Source organism: Chrysochloris asiatica, unplaced genomic scaffold, assembly GCF_000296735.1.
Source record: "Chrysochloris asiatica unplaced genomic scaffold, ChrAsi1.0 scaffold00147, whole genome shotgun sequence".
In the NCBI taxonomy this organism is placed as follows: Eukaryota; Metazoa; Chordata; class Mammalia; order Afrosoricida; family Chrysochloridae; genus Chrysochloris; species Chrysochloris asiatica.
Window position 1 is genome coordinate 8,052,165 of NW_006408665.1, and position 17,280 is coordinate 8,069,444.

A 17,280-nucleotide genomic window follows, 5' to 3' on the forward strand; every position below is an offset into this window, starting at 1 on the left:
CATATGATCATATCAGCAAATGTCCAGAAACAAGACAAAGTGACTGAAGCAAATGAGCTTGAAGTAGACCTACACGCCATACTGGAAGATGGGCAGTCTTTGGAAATGCCTGAGAAGGAATTCAGAAAAATGATAATAAAATGTATCAAAAATCTGTACAATGGAGTTGAGAAAAAATAAGGAAGAAGTCAGGAAACTGCTACAGGAAACAATCAAATTAGATAGACACAGCATTGGAAACAATTCAAAACCTACAGAAAGTGGTTCAAATGATCAATAATAGAATATCAGAAATGGACAATACACCAAAAGGCAAAGGAGTAGACTTGAAGAGATAGAAGCCAGAACTAGTGAGCTAGAAGATAAATCTCTCAACACTACTAAGATAGAAAAGAAAACTCAAAAAAAGATTTAAAAAATCTGAAGAAGGCCTGAGATTCATGTTGGACAACATGAAGAAAGAACTTAAGAATTATCAGCATTCTGGAACAGGAAGAATCACACAACTCCACAGAGGAAATAGTTGAAGAGCTTCTGGAAGAAAATTTCCATAAGATCCTGAAAAGTGAAAAGATAAGCATTCAGGAAGCTCAATGAATCCCAGGAAGGATAGACCCTAAAGGAAAATCACCAAGACATATAATAATCAAGCTCTCCAAAATCAAAGATAAGGACAGCATACTGAAAGCAACTAGGGAAAAGAGAAGTGTAACATACAAAGGCAAGCAAATCAGATTAAGCTCAAATCTCTCCACAGAAACCATACAGCAAAAAAGGCAATGGGGAGACATATATAAAACCATGAAAGAAAAAAAACTTCCAACCAAGAATCCTCTACCAAGTAAAGCTGTCAATCAAAGATGAAGGTTTAATCAAAACATTCCTTGATAAACAGAAGTTAAGGTATTTTGCCAAAGCCAATGTTGCAATGGAAAACATCCTAAAGGAAGTTCTCTGGACTGAGAACCAACAAAAGCAGACAACAACCAGAGAATGATGTATGTGGCAGTATCACCCTGAAATCAATCGACAAATGGAAGAGTCAAGAACAGAATAAAATTATAAGAACAGAGGATCTGGGAGATCAGTCTATGATCAAAACAATTACAATGTGAAAGAAGGTAAACACAGAGGAATAGAGATCAGCTGGTTAAAAGATCAGGTAGATTACAGGATAAAATAGACTGTCTTAAATGGAGGCAAGAGCTAATCCCACAACAGTGGGATTGGGGTGGATGGTTTAGTTCGGAGGTTGAGGAAGGCAATACAAGAATGTAGAGAAGGTGAAAGAACAAGACACATGGGGGAACACTGAAATAGATTTTCATGGGCTAAGTAGGACAGAGGTAAATAGTGATGCATGCTCAAACTTGTAACAATAGGGCTCTGTGATAAAGTACACTAGTCATAGATTGAAGAGGAGAAACACTACTAAAATGCTTGACTGTTTTATGAATGTTGGTTTCCCATGCCTGCTAATGTGAAATAGACACTTGAGTGGGATAGAAAGAGATATTGGGAAACATGATTACAGAAAACTTGCAAGCCTGTCTTCAGCCTATAAATGATTGGAATACTTAAAGGGGTTCCAGAACTTGCCCGGTGAAATACACCTCTTGCAAAGCCTTTGCAGAGTATAGGACCTTAGGTGGAATCCTGAGTCCCATCCAGAACCTTATGAGGTGGTATATCGCCAGTAGCAAGGACAAGCAGACCAGCCTAGACCAGCTAGAGCAACAGAAGATACATCTTTAAAGAAAGATCATCAGGTAAAACCCAAAACATAAATGCCAGCATGACTGGCTACTACAAGAATAAGCAAGCTGTTCACCAGGAATCCATCAGGGCAAGCCATCAAGTTCCTTCAGGAAAAACTCCTCTACAAGACTGAAACTCAAATGGAACATAGGAACTGGCATGTAAGCTTGCTGGCAACCACATTGGGCTACTGGTGAGTATAAGAGGGGGAAAGGCAGCAATAAAGAAATGGGCTGAATTCAACCACATTCCACAGACTCTCATTGACCTGGAGATGAGAGAGAGAAGAGGAAAGACTGGTTTGTCCAAACAATACCCATTTGACCTAACCTCCATGGCTTGATAATTAGAACTTGACTAGAAGAAGATTACAAAAAAAAAAAAAAAAAAAAAAATGATAAAGGAAACAAGGGTTATTTGCTACAATTTTTATGAACCTGACCTATACTCATGTAGGTAGATACCAACAGAGAGGGAAGGAGTCTTCACATTAAATATCAATGCTATCCCTTCTGTATGCAGTGTAGCTTGGGATGGGCAACTTAGACATTTGCTACCTAAAATAATGGGCGATAAAGGCATGTAGTGACTGACTTACAAGGGCTCAAGAGGAAGTTTAGTTCAAGCATATGAGGAGGAAGAAAGAGTCCCCACTGAATAGTTTTTATCTTGTCTAGATGGGTCTAGTGAAAAGAGATGGGGATAAAATTCATATGATTCAATAGTGAATAATTGTTATCATGACTAATTGCAACTGTCACAATTGTAATGGTAGAAGTTTTGTAACAAAAACAGCAGAGTGGTTAATCTTATAGTCCAGAAACAGAGGACACTAGGACCATCAAGGGAGAAGAGCACAAGGGAGAAGACCTTATCCAAAGAAACAGCGATGCCAGAAACGGAGGCAGAGATGGGGTCATGGAGATGGTGAGTGGCTTAGGACTCTAGATTCATGGGAAGAGAGGGACTACGAGCTGGTGGCCCGGAGCCAGACTTGCAGAATGTGCCCTTTGGAGGTGTAAATTATTATATACGCCTGAATGTTTTGTTGTTGTTGTTGTTGTTAAAAGCTAAAGTGAATAGAGAGAAATACTGTTAACTGATGGTACATGGAGGGGTTTATAATCATTATAATGAAACAAGGTGTATGATTTGTTGAATGTAAAATTGATAATCTGCACAGTAAACTTTGACTCAATCCACAGCAAAAACCTTAAAAAAAAAAAAAAAAAAAAGAATGACTAAAGACCCATTTGACCTTATTTCTACCAGTCTATGTCTGAGTCCTGGTGTGGCGTCATGGGCTAATGCCTCAGACTGCAAAGTCATTTGAACTGCAAGGTCGGTGGTTCAAGCTCACCACTTTCTCCTTGGAAACCCTATATAGGGTAGCTATGGGTCGGAATCGACTTGTCGGCACTTAACAACAACAATGTCTGATGAGTAAACCTGATAATTGCACCTTAGATGGCCACTCATGAGCTTTTAAAAAATAAAATTATATTTACATACAATTTACTTTATAAATATTTGCAATTTTTAGGATGCTTGGTATATTTTTAAACTTTTTATTGCGTGTTGAGTGAAAGTTTACAAAGTAGATCATCTATTTTACATTCAACAAATCATACAATTCATTTCATCTCAATGATTGCAATCCTCTCAATGTAATATCACTTATCCTACCCCCTTCCTTTGTTTCCTGTTTCCATTCTTCCTTCTATCCCAACCCTTTTGAATTTCTTCATTAGGTAAATGTTGCCCTTTTGATCTTGAATGGTCAACCACTCTGTGGTGTGCAAACTATACCAGTATTGCCATCCTCCCTATATAAATATCTATCCCTTGGCTAAAAATTGAGCCACGAGGATGAGCTCTATGATGGTGGCTGAAAGCCATAGTCTCGGGGTTACTTCAGTTACTTTCTGACCACTGTGCCTGGTCTCTTTTTATGATTTTGAATTTTGTTCCATATTTTCTCCTACTCTGGTCAGGCATGTATAACAAGATCCCTTTTAGAACAGTTATTAGTGGTAGCCAGACACCACCTAATTCTTCTGGTATCAATTAGTCCATTTGAAAAATTGTTTCCAACCATCTTCAATTTTTACCACTGTTCTTTCTTCTGGAATGGGAGAGACAAGTAGTGAAACCCAATATGGCAGCTTCTAAGCGTTTAAGATCTCAGTCACTATTCAACAAACTAGGATATGGAAAATTGTCTTTGTGGACTTTTTTTCTGCCAATTGACCATGGTGGTCTCGAGAATGTGGTCCTCATATCCCAGGTCCAACAACTCATTCCCTTAAGGTGTTTAGTAAAATGTCTAAGAAGTTTTCATAATTTTGTTGCCTGTATGCTGCACCATTGGGATAAGCATTGGACGACAAACTATAAGGTAAGTGATTAAAGCCCACCAGCAGCAACTAGAGAGAAAAAATGAGACTTTCTGCCCCCACCAAGAATTACAGCCTTGGAAACCCTGTACAGTATCACTATGAATTAGAACCAACCTGATGGCACTTAACAACTATAATAACAATGATCCACCACATCCATGGATATGTTTGTACAAAAGATACATAGACATATATTATCTGTCAAACTTTTAAATGTTTATGGTTTTACTTCCAATCTCTTGCACTGTATATATCCACATTTCTACCTTAGGATCATGATTGTTTGCAGGATTGTAAATAAAACAGCATTTATCTCTGTTCCTTTTAAATCTTGCACTCTTCCCATTTCTTCCCTGCTTTCATCATTCTCCTACCACCTCTCTCATATTGTATATTGCTTTCCCCTTCACCCAAGTTAACATGTATCTACTCTCTAGCCATTGAATTATTCTCCCTTTCCTTCTACCTTTGTTGCTATTGTTGTTACACGCCATCGAGTAGATTCTGGCTCATAGTGATTCTGAATAGGGTTTACAAGTAGCAGCTGGTGGGTTTGAACTGCTGACTTTTCGGTTTGCAATTCAGTGCTTATCCTACAATGCCACACTGGGAGTCCTCCCACTCTTGGTTACAGTCAAAGAATGTTTCTTTTAGTGTGAAAAAATTTTCTAGACTTTTTACAATAGTGACCTCATACAATATGTGCTCTTTCTGACTGACTAATTCGATTGACTAATTTCGTTCTGCATAATGTCCTCCAGTTTCATCAATGCAATAAGGTGTTTAACAGATCCATTGTTATTCTTCAACATTGTATAGTATTCTATTGTGTATGTGTACCAAAGTTTGTTTATACAATATTCCATTGATGAGGATTTAGGTTATCTCTCTCTTTTGGTTGTTGTGAATAGTGCTGTGATGAACATAGATGTGCATGCAACTGTTCTTGGTACTGCTCTTATATCTCAAAGATATATACCAAGTAGAAAGATTGATGGTGTCCTGGTGTGGTGCTATAAGACAAGCACTGGACTGCTAAGCCCAAGGTTGGAGGTTCAAACCCACCAGCCACTCATTAGAAGCCCTATACAGGGTTGCTATGAGTCAGAACCATTGCTCTTGCCAATGTGCCAGTCTATCTCATTGGGGGACTTCCTCTTTTTTGATGAACCTCCACTTTAATAGGATGATGGCCTTTTCCAGGGATTGGTCCTTCCTGATAATATGTACAAAGTTTAAGAAACAAAGTATCCCCATAAGTTTCTAAAGAACATTCTGGACATACTTCTTCAAACACAGATCTGTTTGTTCTTCTGGCAGACAATGGTAGTTTTAATATTCTTGTCTTTTAAGATGACTCAAATGCATCTTTTATGGTCTTCTTTATTAATTATCCAACTTCCACATGCATATGAAGCTATTGAAAATACCATAATTTGGATTAGACACACCTTAGACCTCAAACTGATTAGACACACGTTAGTCCTCAAACTTAGTCCTCAAAGTCCTCATCTTTGTTCCTGAACACTTTAAAGAGGGTTGTGCAGCAGATTTTCCAAATGCAACATGTCATTTGATTTCCTGACTACTGCTTCTGGGAGAGTTGATAGTGGACAAAAGCAAAACGAAGTCTTTGACAACTTCAATGTTTTCTTCATTTATCATGATGTTACTTATTACTCAGGTTGTAAGGATTTTTGTTTTCTTTATATGAGCAAGTCATACTAAAGTCTGTGGTCTTTGATCTTCATCAGTAAGTATTTTAAACTCCCTTTTATTTCATCAACCAAGATTGTATCACCTGCATATGATAAATTGTTAATGAGTTTTCCTCAAATCCTGATACCATGTTTTTCTTCATATAACTCAGTTTCTCAGATTATTTGCTCAGCATACATACTAAATTAGTACAGGAAGAGAATATAATTCTGGCACATACCTTTCCTGATTTTAAGCCATTCAGTGTCCCCTTTGCTCTGTTATAATAACTGCTACTTGGTCAATGTACAGATTCTTCATGAGTACAGTTCAGTGCTCTGGAATATCCATTTTTTGTAATGCCATCCATAGCTTGTCAAGATATACACAATCGAAAGGCTTTGAATAGTCAATAAAGCATAAAAATCTTTCTGGTATTCTCTGTTTTCAGCCAAGATCCATCTGATATTAACAATGATATCCCTCATTCCAGATCAGCATCAGCATCTGGCTTGAACCTCTTGTATATCCTTATCGATGTACTGTTGCAGTTGTTTTTTAAATTATCTTCAGAAAATTTTTACTTGCATGAATTAATTATATTGTTTGATGATTCCTGTACTCAACTGGGTTAACTCTTTTTTGAATGGACAGAAACATGGATATCTTCCAATCAGTTGGCCATGTAGCCATCTACATAGATGAGTGAGTGCCTCCAGTGCTGCATCAGTTTGTTAAAAGATTTTGATTTGTATTCATTTCCCAGAACCTTGTTCTTTGACAATGCTTTCAGTGCACCTTGGGCTTTCTCCTTTAGAGAAAATATACTACTACTTGAAATGGTTGGGCATTGGTCGTTTCTTTTTGGTACAGTGATTCTTTGTATTACTTCATCTTTTCATTCTTTCTTCATCATTCAGCATTTTGTTCATTGCTTTTGTTGTTGAGCAGGGACGTTGAGTCAATTCTGACTCCTACTGACCCTAAATAGGGTTTCCAAGGAGAGGCTGGTGAGCTTGAGTTGCCAATCTTGCTGTTCAAACAGACCTTTTAGTCAAGTACATTAACTCTCAGAGCCACACCATTTTGCCCAAAGAATCCATAAATATAATAGGTCTAGGCTTGAATTTTTTTCATCAATTCTTTCAACTTGAGAAAGAGGGTTATATTCCCTTTTGGTTTTCTAACTCCAGGTCTGAGCACATTTCATTATAATTCTTAACTTTGACTTCTTGAGCTGCCCTTTGAAATTTTTGGCATAGCTCCTTTACCTCCTCATTCCTTCCATCTGTTTTAACATCTCTACACTGGAGTGCAAACTTCAGAATCTCTTCTGAAATTAATTTTGGTCTTTTCTTTCTTGTCTTCTTAATGAATATTTGCTTTCTTCCTGTATGATGTTCTTGAAGTCATCCCTCTACTCTTCTGGTCTTTGGTCATTAGTGTCTAATTCATCAAATCTGTCCTGGAGATGATCTCTAAATTCAGGTGGGATATGTTCAATGTCATACTTGGCTCTCGTGGACTTGTTTAAATTTTCTTCAGCTTCAGTCTGAAATTGTGGAAAAATTGATGGTCGGTTGCACATTGCTCCTAGACTGTTTTGTCTAATGTTACTAAGCTCTTTTTTTAATTTTTTTTTAAGGTTTTTATTGTGGATTGAGTGAAAGTTTACAGGGAATATCATAAGTTTTACATTCAACAAATCATATGACTTGTTTCATTACAATGATTATGATCCCTTCCATGTACCATCAGTTAACAGTATTCTCTCTATTCACTTTAGCTTTTAAAACAAAACAAAACAAAACACTCAGACATATGTAATAATTTACACCTCCAAAGGGCACATTCTGCATGTCTGGCTCCTGGCCACCAGGTCTAAGTCCCTCTCTTCCCATGAATCTAGAGTCCTCAGCCACTCACTGTCTCCATGACCCCATCGATGCCTCCATCTCTGGCATCGCTGCTTCTCTGGATAAGGTCCCGCATTCTGCTTGTGCTCTTCTCCCTCGATGGTCCTAGGGTTTTCTGTTTCTGAACAGTAACATTAACCACTCCTCTGTTTTTGTTACAAAACTTCTACCTTTATAATTGTGTCAGTCGCAATTAGTCATGATAACAATTATTCACTATTGAATCATATGAATCTTATCCCCATCTCTTTTCACCAGATCCATCCAGACATGATGAAAACCATTCAGAGGGAATTCTTAATTAAACTGCTGCTTGAAACCTTGTAAGCCAGTCACTTCATGTCTTTCTTACCCCCTCGCTTTAGGTAGCCAAGGTCTAAGTTGCATGTCCCTATCTACCCAGTGTACAGAGGAGGTAGGTAGCATTGATATTTAATGTGAAGACTCCTTCCCTCTCTGTTGGTATTTAGAGTTACTACCTCAATGAGTATAGGTCAGATTCATCAAATTGTAACAATTTTCTCTTGTTTCCTATATCAAAAACAATTTTTGTTTTTTATAATCTTCCTCTAGTTGAGTTCTGATGATCAAGCCATTGAGGCTAGATCAAATGGATACTTTCTGCAAGTTTGGGTGTTCTTGTGCATCTCCCCTCACTTCATATCAGCTGGATGCTTCATTCTCAGCTCTAGCCCTCTGTAGCTATGTCCCTGTCCATGGACTCAAGGGTCTCCAGGTCTCACCACACTTTGGACCAACCAACCCTTCTCCTTCTCTCTCTCATCTCCAGGTCAATGGATGAACGCAGCCCATTTCTTCATTGCTACCTTTCCCCATCTTCCACTCACCAGTGTGGTGGCCAGCAAGCTTACATGCTTGTTCATGTGTTCCTTTTGAGTTTCATTCTTAGAGAGGAATTTGTCCTGAAGGAAATTTATTGCTTGCCTTTATAGCTTCCTGGCAAACAGCTTGCGTATTCTTTTCTTTTTTTTTTTAGGTGTTCAAATTTATTTTGATCACTTAATTTTATTGTATAATATCTTTCTGTGTAACAGGTATAATGTATGTGTATTTAGTGTTTTTTGTTTTTTTTCCATTTAAATGCTTGTGAATTATATGGCAGTTTACATGAAAGAACATCAGCTTCACATTCATCCTATTGTATATTGTTTCATTGCCATGGTTACAGTCTTCTCTATGCATCATCAACCAACCAAAGGGTATACTCTGTAAGCCTGCCCCCCTGTTGTCAGCACACAGCCCCTCTCCCTCTCTTGTGTTCAAAGTCCTCAGCTGCTCCATTTCTCCATGTCATCATCTCTGCCTCTATCTTTCGCATCACTGCTTCTCTGGGTAGGGTTTCGCTCTCCGATCTTCTTTCTTATAGTTCCCAGCGACCTCTGCAAAGTTAATCACTCCACTCTTTTTGCCACAAAACATCTACCTTTACATTTCCAACCCTTACAATCAGTCCTGTTAACAATTATTCACTATTGTATCTCAAGAGACCTATCTGCATCTCTTTTCATCTTGCTTATTCTTGTAGTAGCCAATCATGCTGGCACTTTTGTTTAGTTGAAAAGACTATCCCTCCCCATGCAATTATATTTAAGTACTTTGTCAAAAATCAGTTGGCTGTATGTGGATGGGTTAATTTCTGGATTCTCAGTTCTGTTCCATTGACCAATGCATATTTCATTGTACCAGTGCCAAGCTGTTTTGACCACTGTAGCTGTGCAATAAATTTTGATGTTGAGGAGTGAGAGGTTTCCAACCTATTCTTCTTCTTAAGCAGTGTTTTGCTTAACCTGGGTCTCTTTCTTTTCCATTTAAAGTTTGTAGTTGTTTTTTCAATCTCTTTTAAGAATGTTGTTGGAATCTGCATTGGGGTTGCATTATATGTGTAAATTTCTTTGGGCAGTATTGATATTTTCACAGTGTTAAGTCTTCCTATCCAGGAGAAAGGTACATTCTTCCATTTTTGTAGGTCTCTTTTGTTTTTTTGTAGTAGCGTTTTTAAGTTTTCATTGTATAAATCCTTTGTTTCTTTGGTTACATTTATTCCTAACACACACACACACACACACACACACACAAAATCACAAAACAACACAAAAAAACAACTCAGCATGGAATAAAGACCTAAATATGCATCCCAGAATTATGAATGCTATCAATGAAAAAAATTTTTTAGTGATTAAGGTAATTTTTAATTCTGGAAGATATTAGTTCTGCTATTTAGCTTCATATTCTGAAATATTAGAGCGCTCGGTAGCATAGTAGCTACAAGTTGGGCTGCTATCCTCAATATCAGCAGTTTGGAACTACCAGCTCCTCCATAATATTTACAGCCTCCAAAATTCTATATTGGGTCACTATGAGTCAGAACAGACTCCTTGGCACACCACCACCATTCTAAAATTTTAGTAAACGGTTATTACTTGTGTTTTGGCATTCTGTTGTTGTTGTTGTAGTCTGACAGAGACTCTAGTGATAGGGTAGAGGAATGGAGTCACAGGGTTTGGAATGTGGTAGCTACATGGTGATTTTATAGGTGTTACTATAGTGGCACTATAGGATCAGCATTGGCCTGTGAACCACATGGTCAGCAGTTCAATCCCACCAACTACTCCTCGGAACTCCCATACAGGGTCACAATGAGTAGAAACCAACTCAGTGGCACTTAATGACTACAACAACTAGGGTAATTGATTCTCTCAATAAATCCCCACACAAAAGCTTCAAAGTGCAATATAGCCTATGTACCTAGATACAAATTTATACAGCCAAGTAGTTATCCATGTGAATCCAGATTTCTGCATTAATCACGTATCCATGTCCTTCAGCTTATTGTCTTCTAATAATATCAAACAGATTTTAGTACCACTCTTTCAATAGTCCACCTTTTGTCTGTCAGTTTGTCATACTGTGGTGGCTTGTGTGTTGCTGTTATGCTGGATGGTATATCACCTGTATTTTAAATAGTAGCAAGGTAACCCAGGGTGGACAGGTTTCAACAGAGCTTTCAGACTAAGACTAGAAAGAAGGAGAGATGCATATCTAAATTCTCATTAGAAGAACTATTCCTTTGACTTCTAGATGCATAATACTAAACTCAATTCAACAACGTTCCCAGTGTAGTTATCTAAGGATGCCATTTCTGACAGTATCATTTTTTAGGAGCCAAAGAAAATATCTTTTGTAATGGAATAACATCTTGCTCTTGAACTTTCTCTGGTATGGACAATTTTTATTTATAGTTTGTGGTGGAAAATTCTGGGCCTTCAACTGATGTTACACTAGGATATATAAATTTGAGGAAAAAATTTGGTCTTAATTTCAGGCTTTCATGCAACCTATTCACATGAGGAAGTGATCTTCCATTTGAGTAAGAATAATTATTCTTTCTCATTCTTAATTTTAAGAAATTTGATTTTGTTTCCTACAAATGTCCTACCTAAACTATACAAGTCAATAAGTGATATGTAATATTTGTATTTCATCACCTGGAAAAGATCTCAACATTCAATGGTCTCTATTTTGTTCCTATAAAATGTCTTCAAGACAATTTATCTTCAATATAGATAATCTAGGCTGGCCATTTATCCATTCAGATTGTTACCCATTAGAGACTATATAGAATATGAATTATAAAGTATGGCAGAGAAAAATCTTCCAATGAAATTTTTTCAGCTAAAGCAAAAATCTTAATTATCTCTGATACATAGCTATACACAGAGTGTTACCTTTACCTGGCATGATCTTTCTTCCTATTCTTATGAGATTTGAACATAGGAATTTGGTTCTGGAATACTCAAACAGACTCTTTCCAAAGAGCAAAGATAATATTAGACAGATTCAGGAAAATCATGTCTTTTGAATAAAAAAAAATCTTAGAAGGGCACTCTCCCTCTATCCACAATGATTTCAGAACAACAACAAAAAAACTGTATTATGCCCACTTTTAGACTGAATCTCATGGGATACTTTCATTAAAACTGTAGTCTTATGATGATTTCTATGCTGAAAGTGGCTATCTCTCAATATTTGGCAATCTTAACAACAAAGGAAAAGAAGTTTTCATAAAGCAAATAAGAATTATTTTTCTTACTAGAAAAAGAGTAAATGGAGACTGAGCATGCAAAAATTACTTCAAGAACCAAAAAATGCTATATTCTCTATGAAGCAAATCAATCATTTGCTCCCCTGAGATGTACATGAGACATAGTTAATTAAAGATTGATTATAGCATGGTGTGCTGTTTTGTCCATTGGTCTGACTTATCCTCTGGAGAACATGTTGAGGACAGAGCCAATATATTGGCTTCTTCTTTATGTTCAATCCCCTGAATAGTGTTTGGTTAACGACAAGTCATAAAATTGTTTCTTAAATCAGTAACATGATAAACAAAATTTCATCTGTCCTCTACTCAAGCAAAATTCCAAAAAGGCACATGCATGAACTATCACTTTAACACTGCAATAACAGTAAAAATTTCTTTGTAAAAATACTATTTAAATATAATGGTTTGGGCATTAAGCAATAGGTGTTATGAAGAAATATTTCTTTATATTTTGTATAATAGCATCTGATGACAGAGTACATTATGTTGATCAATGTCCTTACTTAAAATCTTATTTGAAAGCATATTTAAAATCTGACAATGAAAATTGCTCTTCACTGCTACTACAGTCATTCATTGTTACTACAAGATATGTCTTTTCTTATCATCTGGTATATACCCTTTGGCTAGATAATGAGAGTTCAGTAATACCTGCTTCCATTTTTCTACAACTATCAAAAAACAGTTAATTTTAAGGTCAATTGTCTTAGCTTAATTAAGGCTATTCCTTTGTTATAATTGTTCCTTAATCTAATTCTCCAGCTTCTCATGTATAAAAATCACCTAGGATATTTGTTGCTTAAAATTCATGTATCTAGTTTTCTTTCCATGATATTCTCATCCAATCAACTTTTGCTTTATGTATTTTAAACTATCAATTATCCAAAATTAGTAAGAAAAGTATGCCTTTTTAATTTTGAGGATATTCACTCAAAGCATAGTGTTGCTGTTAAATGCAGTAGAGTGGGTTCCGACTCATAGTGAGCCTGTACAGTTTTCTAAGGAATAATCAGTGAGTTTGAACCATCTTGCAGTTAGGAGTCCAGTGCTTATCCAACAGCTCCACACATAGTAGCAAAACATATTTATGCATACTATAAGAACAAAGGGAATTAAAGAGAACATTACCCAACCAATCTAAAAGAAAGAAAGAAAGGAAAGACAAAAAAATAGACAACATTAAGTGAATAAAAATAAAAAATGTAAACTAATATATCAGTAATTGTGTTAAAGTAGCCTAAATATTATAGTCTATCTCTTGTCTGTCATTTTTTTCATACTATGGTAGCTTGCTTGTTGCTGTGATGGTAGAAGTTATGTCACTGGTACCAGCAAGGGATAGGTTTCAACTGAACTTCCATTAAAATAGGCTAGGAACAAGGAGAATTGGAATACTGATAATTCAGCCACAGCAAACTTTAGCAATAGCAGTATAACACTATCAGATAGCCTCTAAATATTGAATATTGAAACATGATGAATAGTGCCAGAATATTGTCACATATAGTGCCAGAGATGAGCCCCTCAGTTTGGAAAGTACTCAAAATATGACTTGGGAAGAGTTGCCTCCTCAATGTAGAGTTGACTATGATACTGTGAATGGAGTAAAGCTTTTGGGACATACATTTGCTGATAGGGCACAACTCAAAATGAGGAGAATGAGTTACAACATCTATTAACAAACAGAACATGAAATGTATGAAGTATGCATCTAGGAAAATTAGAAGTTGTCAAAAAAGAAATATAAAACATAAAGATCAAGATCCTAGACATTAGTGAGTTGAAATGGAATGGTATTATCTAGTTTGTATCTGACTGTCTATACTGGACCACAGGTCAGTTTGAAATGTAAGGTTGGCAGTAGAAATCAGCCATTCATCAGAAACCCTATATGGATATACATTTACATATACATCTGAACCTCCTTGATGGCACTTAACAAAAACAACAAAAATCATATGGTTTCTTATGCCTGGAATAGCAAATTGAAGAGATATGGTATCATATTTCACATCAAAAACAATGTTTCAACATCTATCTTGAAGTATAAAACTGTATGTAGTAGGATATTACCCATATGCATCATAGAGGAAACCAATTAATAACACTATTACTCAAATTTACACACCAACCACTAAAGCCAGTGATAAGAAAATTGAAGAAATCTACTGAATTCTTCAGTCAAAATTGATCAAACATGCAGTCAAGGTGTACTGATAACTATTGGTGATTGGAATATAAAGGCTGGAAACAAAGAGGAAGGATCAGTAGTTGGAAAATATGGCCTTTCTGATAGACACAATGCTGCAAATTGCAAGATAGAATTTTGCAAGACCAATGACTCGTTCATGAAAGATACCTTTTACAAACAACATAAAATATGACCATACATATGGACCTCACTAGATGGAATACACAGAAATCGATTTGACTACATCTGTGGAAGAGACAGTGACAGAGATCAATATCATCAGCCAAAATAAAGCTAGAGGCAGACTGTGGAATAGACTATCAATTGTTCATATACACATTCAAGTGGAAGCTGAAGAAAAAAAATTTTAAAGCCACTTCAGCCAAAATATGACCTTGAATATATCCCACCTGAATTTAGAGATCATCTGAAGATCAGATTTGATGCATTAGACACTAATGATTGAAGACCAGAAGAATAGTTGTGGAATGACATCAAGAACATCATTCAGGAAGAAAGAAAATGATCATTAAGAAGACAGAAAGAAAAAGACCAAAATAATGTCAGAAGAAACTATGAAACTTGCTCTCTTGCTTAGAGATGCTAAAGTTGACAGAAAACATGAGGAAAAAAAACCTAAAAAGAATATTTCAAAGGGAAGCTTGAGAAAACAAAGTAAAATATTATAAAGAAATGTGCAAAGACCTGGAGTTAGAAAACCAAAAGGGAAGAACACACATAGCATTTCTCAAGCTGAAAGAAACTGAACCAAAAATTCAAGCCTCAATTTACAATACAGAAGGATTCTATGAGCAAAATGGAGTCCTGGAGGCACTGTAGCATAAGTACTGGACCACAAGGTCAGTTTGAACTGCAAGGTCTGTAGTTCAAATTCATCAATAGCTTTTTAGAGTCAATATGCATTAAGCCTCCTCAATGACACTTAACCACAACAACATGAACAAAATATTGCATGATACAGGAATTATTAAAAGACGATGAAAGGAATACAAAGAGTCATTGAGCCAAAAAGAAAAGGCTGATGTTCAACTACTCAAAAAGTATATGTTAAAGATCCAATGTCACGGAAGGAAGAAGTCCAAGTTGCACTGAAGGCATTGGCAAAGGAAAAGGCTTGGGGAATTGATGGAATGAATATAAATTAAAATCTTTCAACAAACTGATGCAACACTGAGATATTCAATCATCTAAGCCAAGAAATTTGAAAGAAAGCTACTTTGTCAACTGATTGGAAGATATCCATATTTGTGCCCATTCCAAAGAGAGATAACCCAACAGAATGTGGATATCCTTGGACAGTATCATTAATATCACACACAATTAGAATTTTACTGAAGATAATTCAAAAATGGCTACAGCATTACATTGACAGGAAACTGACAGAGGTTCAAGTCAGGCTCAGGCAAGGATGTTGAACCAGAGATATCACTGCTGACAAAAGATTGATCTTTCCTGAAAACAGTGAATACCAGAAAGATGTTTATCTGTGCTTTGTTAATTATGCAAAGCTTTCAATTGTGTAGATTATGACAAGCAATAGATAACATTGTGGGAAATGAGTATGCCATAACACTGAATTGTATTCATGAGAAGCTCATACATAGATCTAGAGGTAGTCATTTGAACAGAAGAAGGAATATTGAAGGGTTTTAAATCAGGAAAACTGTGCACCAGAGTTGTATTCTTCTGCCATTCAACCAGTATTATGAGCAAATAAACTGAGGAACTAGATTATATGAACAAGAATTTGGTATCAGGATTAGAGGATGACTCATTAAATTGAAGGAAGACACATACAACATGCAGAAAATACAACTTTGTTTGCTGAAAACAAAGAGGACTTAAAATTCTTACTGTTGAAGATCAAATAACACAGCATTCAATATAGGTGACACCTCATTGTAAAGAAAACAAAAATCTTCACCATTGGAACAATAATGATAAATGATAGAAATTGTCAAAGTCTTTGTTTGCTTGGATCCACTATGAACAATCATGGAAACGGCAGTCAAGAAATCAAAGGATGTATTGCATTAGGCAAATCTGCTGCATAAAACCTCTTTAAAGTGTTTAAGAGCAAAGATGTCAGTTTGAGTACTAAGGTGCACCTGATTCAAGCCATGGTATTTTCAATATTCTCATATGCATGTGAAAGTTGGACAATTAATGAGGAAGACAACAGAAGATTTGATGCATTTGAGCTATGGTGTTGCAGAATAACATTAAAAGTACCATTTGTTTGCCAGAAGGACAAACAAATATGGGTTAGAAGAAGCACAAACACAATGCTCCTTAGATGCCAACATGGCCAGACTTTGTCTCTCATATTTCAGACATTTTATAACCTGGAAAAGGATATCATGCTTGATAAAGTAGAAGTGCAGACTCCCAACGAGATGGATTGGCACAATGGCAGCAGCAATGGACTCAAACATAACAATAATTATAAGGATTGTGCAGAACTTGGCAGTGTTTCATTCTGCTGTGCACAGGGTCACTATGAAGCAGAGCTGACTCTAAGACTCCTAACAACAATACAAACACTACAATTAAAACAGTAAATTTTTGCTCCTATTTAATAAGATAGAGCAACAAAAACAGCTTAATCCTTCTTTCAGAAATATAGTATATGGGAAGCACAGTGGCTCTGTAGGATTAATATTGGACTGTGAATCACATGGGAGAAAGATGATGTTTTCTGCTCCTACAAAGACTTACAGCCTTGAAGCTCTGTACAGGGTCACTATGTATTGGAATTTACTCAAACACACTTAACCACAATAACAAGTATGTGTGTATGAATGCATGTATATATATATATACATATATATACACATGGTGTGGCACTGTGGGCTAATGTGTCAGACTGCAAAGTCATTTGAACTGCAAGGTTGGTGGTCCAAGCTCACCAGCTGCTCCTTGGAAACCCCATACAGGGTCGCTATGGGTAGGAATCGATTTGACGGCACTTACCAACAACATATATAAGGAGCTCTGGTAGCCTATTGGTTACGAATCGGGCTGCGGACCTCAGGGTCAGCAGTTGAAACTACCAGCTGCTCCATGGGAGAAAGATGAGGCTTTCTGCTCTCGTAAAGATTTACAGCCTCGGAAACCCTGTACAGGGTCGCTATGAGTCAGAACCGACTCCACGGCACATAACAACAACAACAA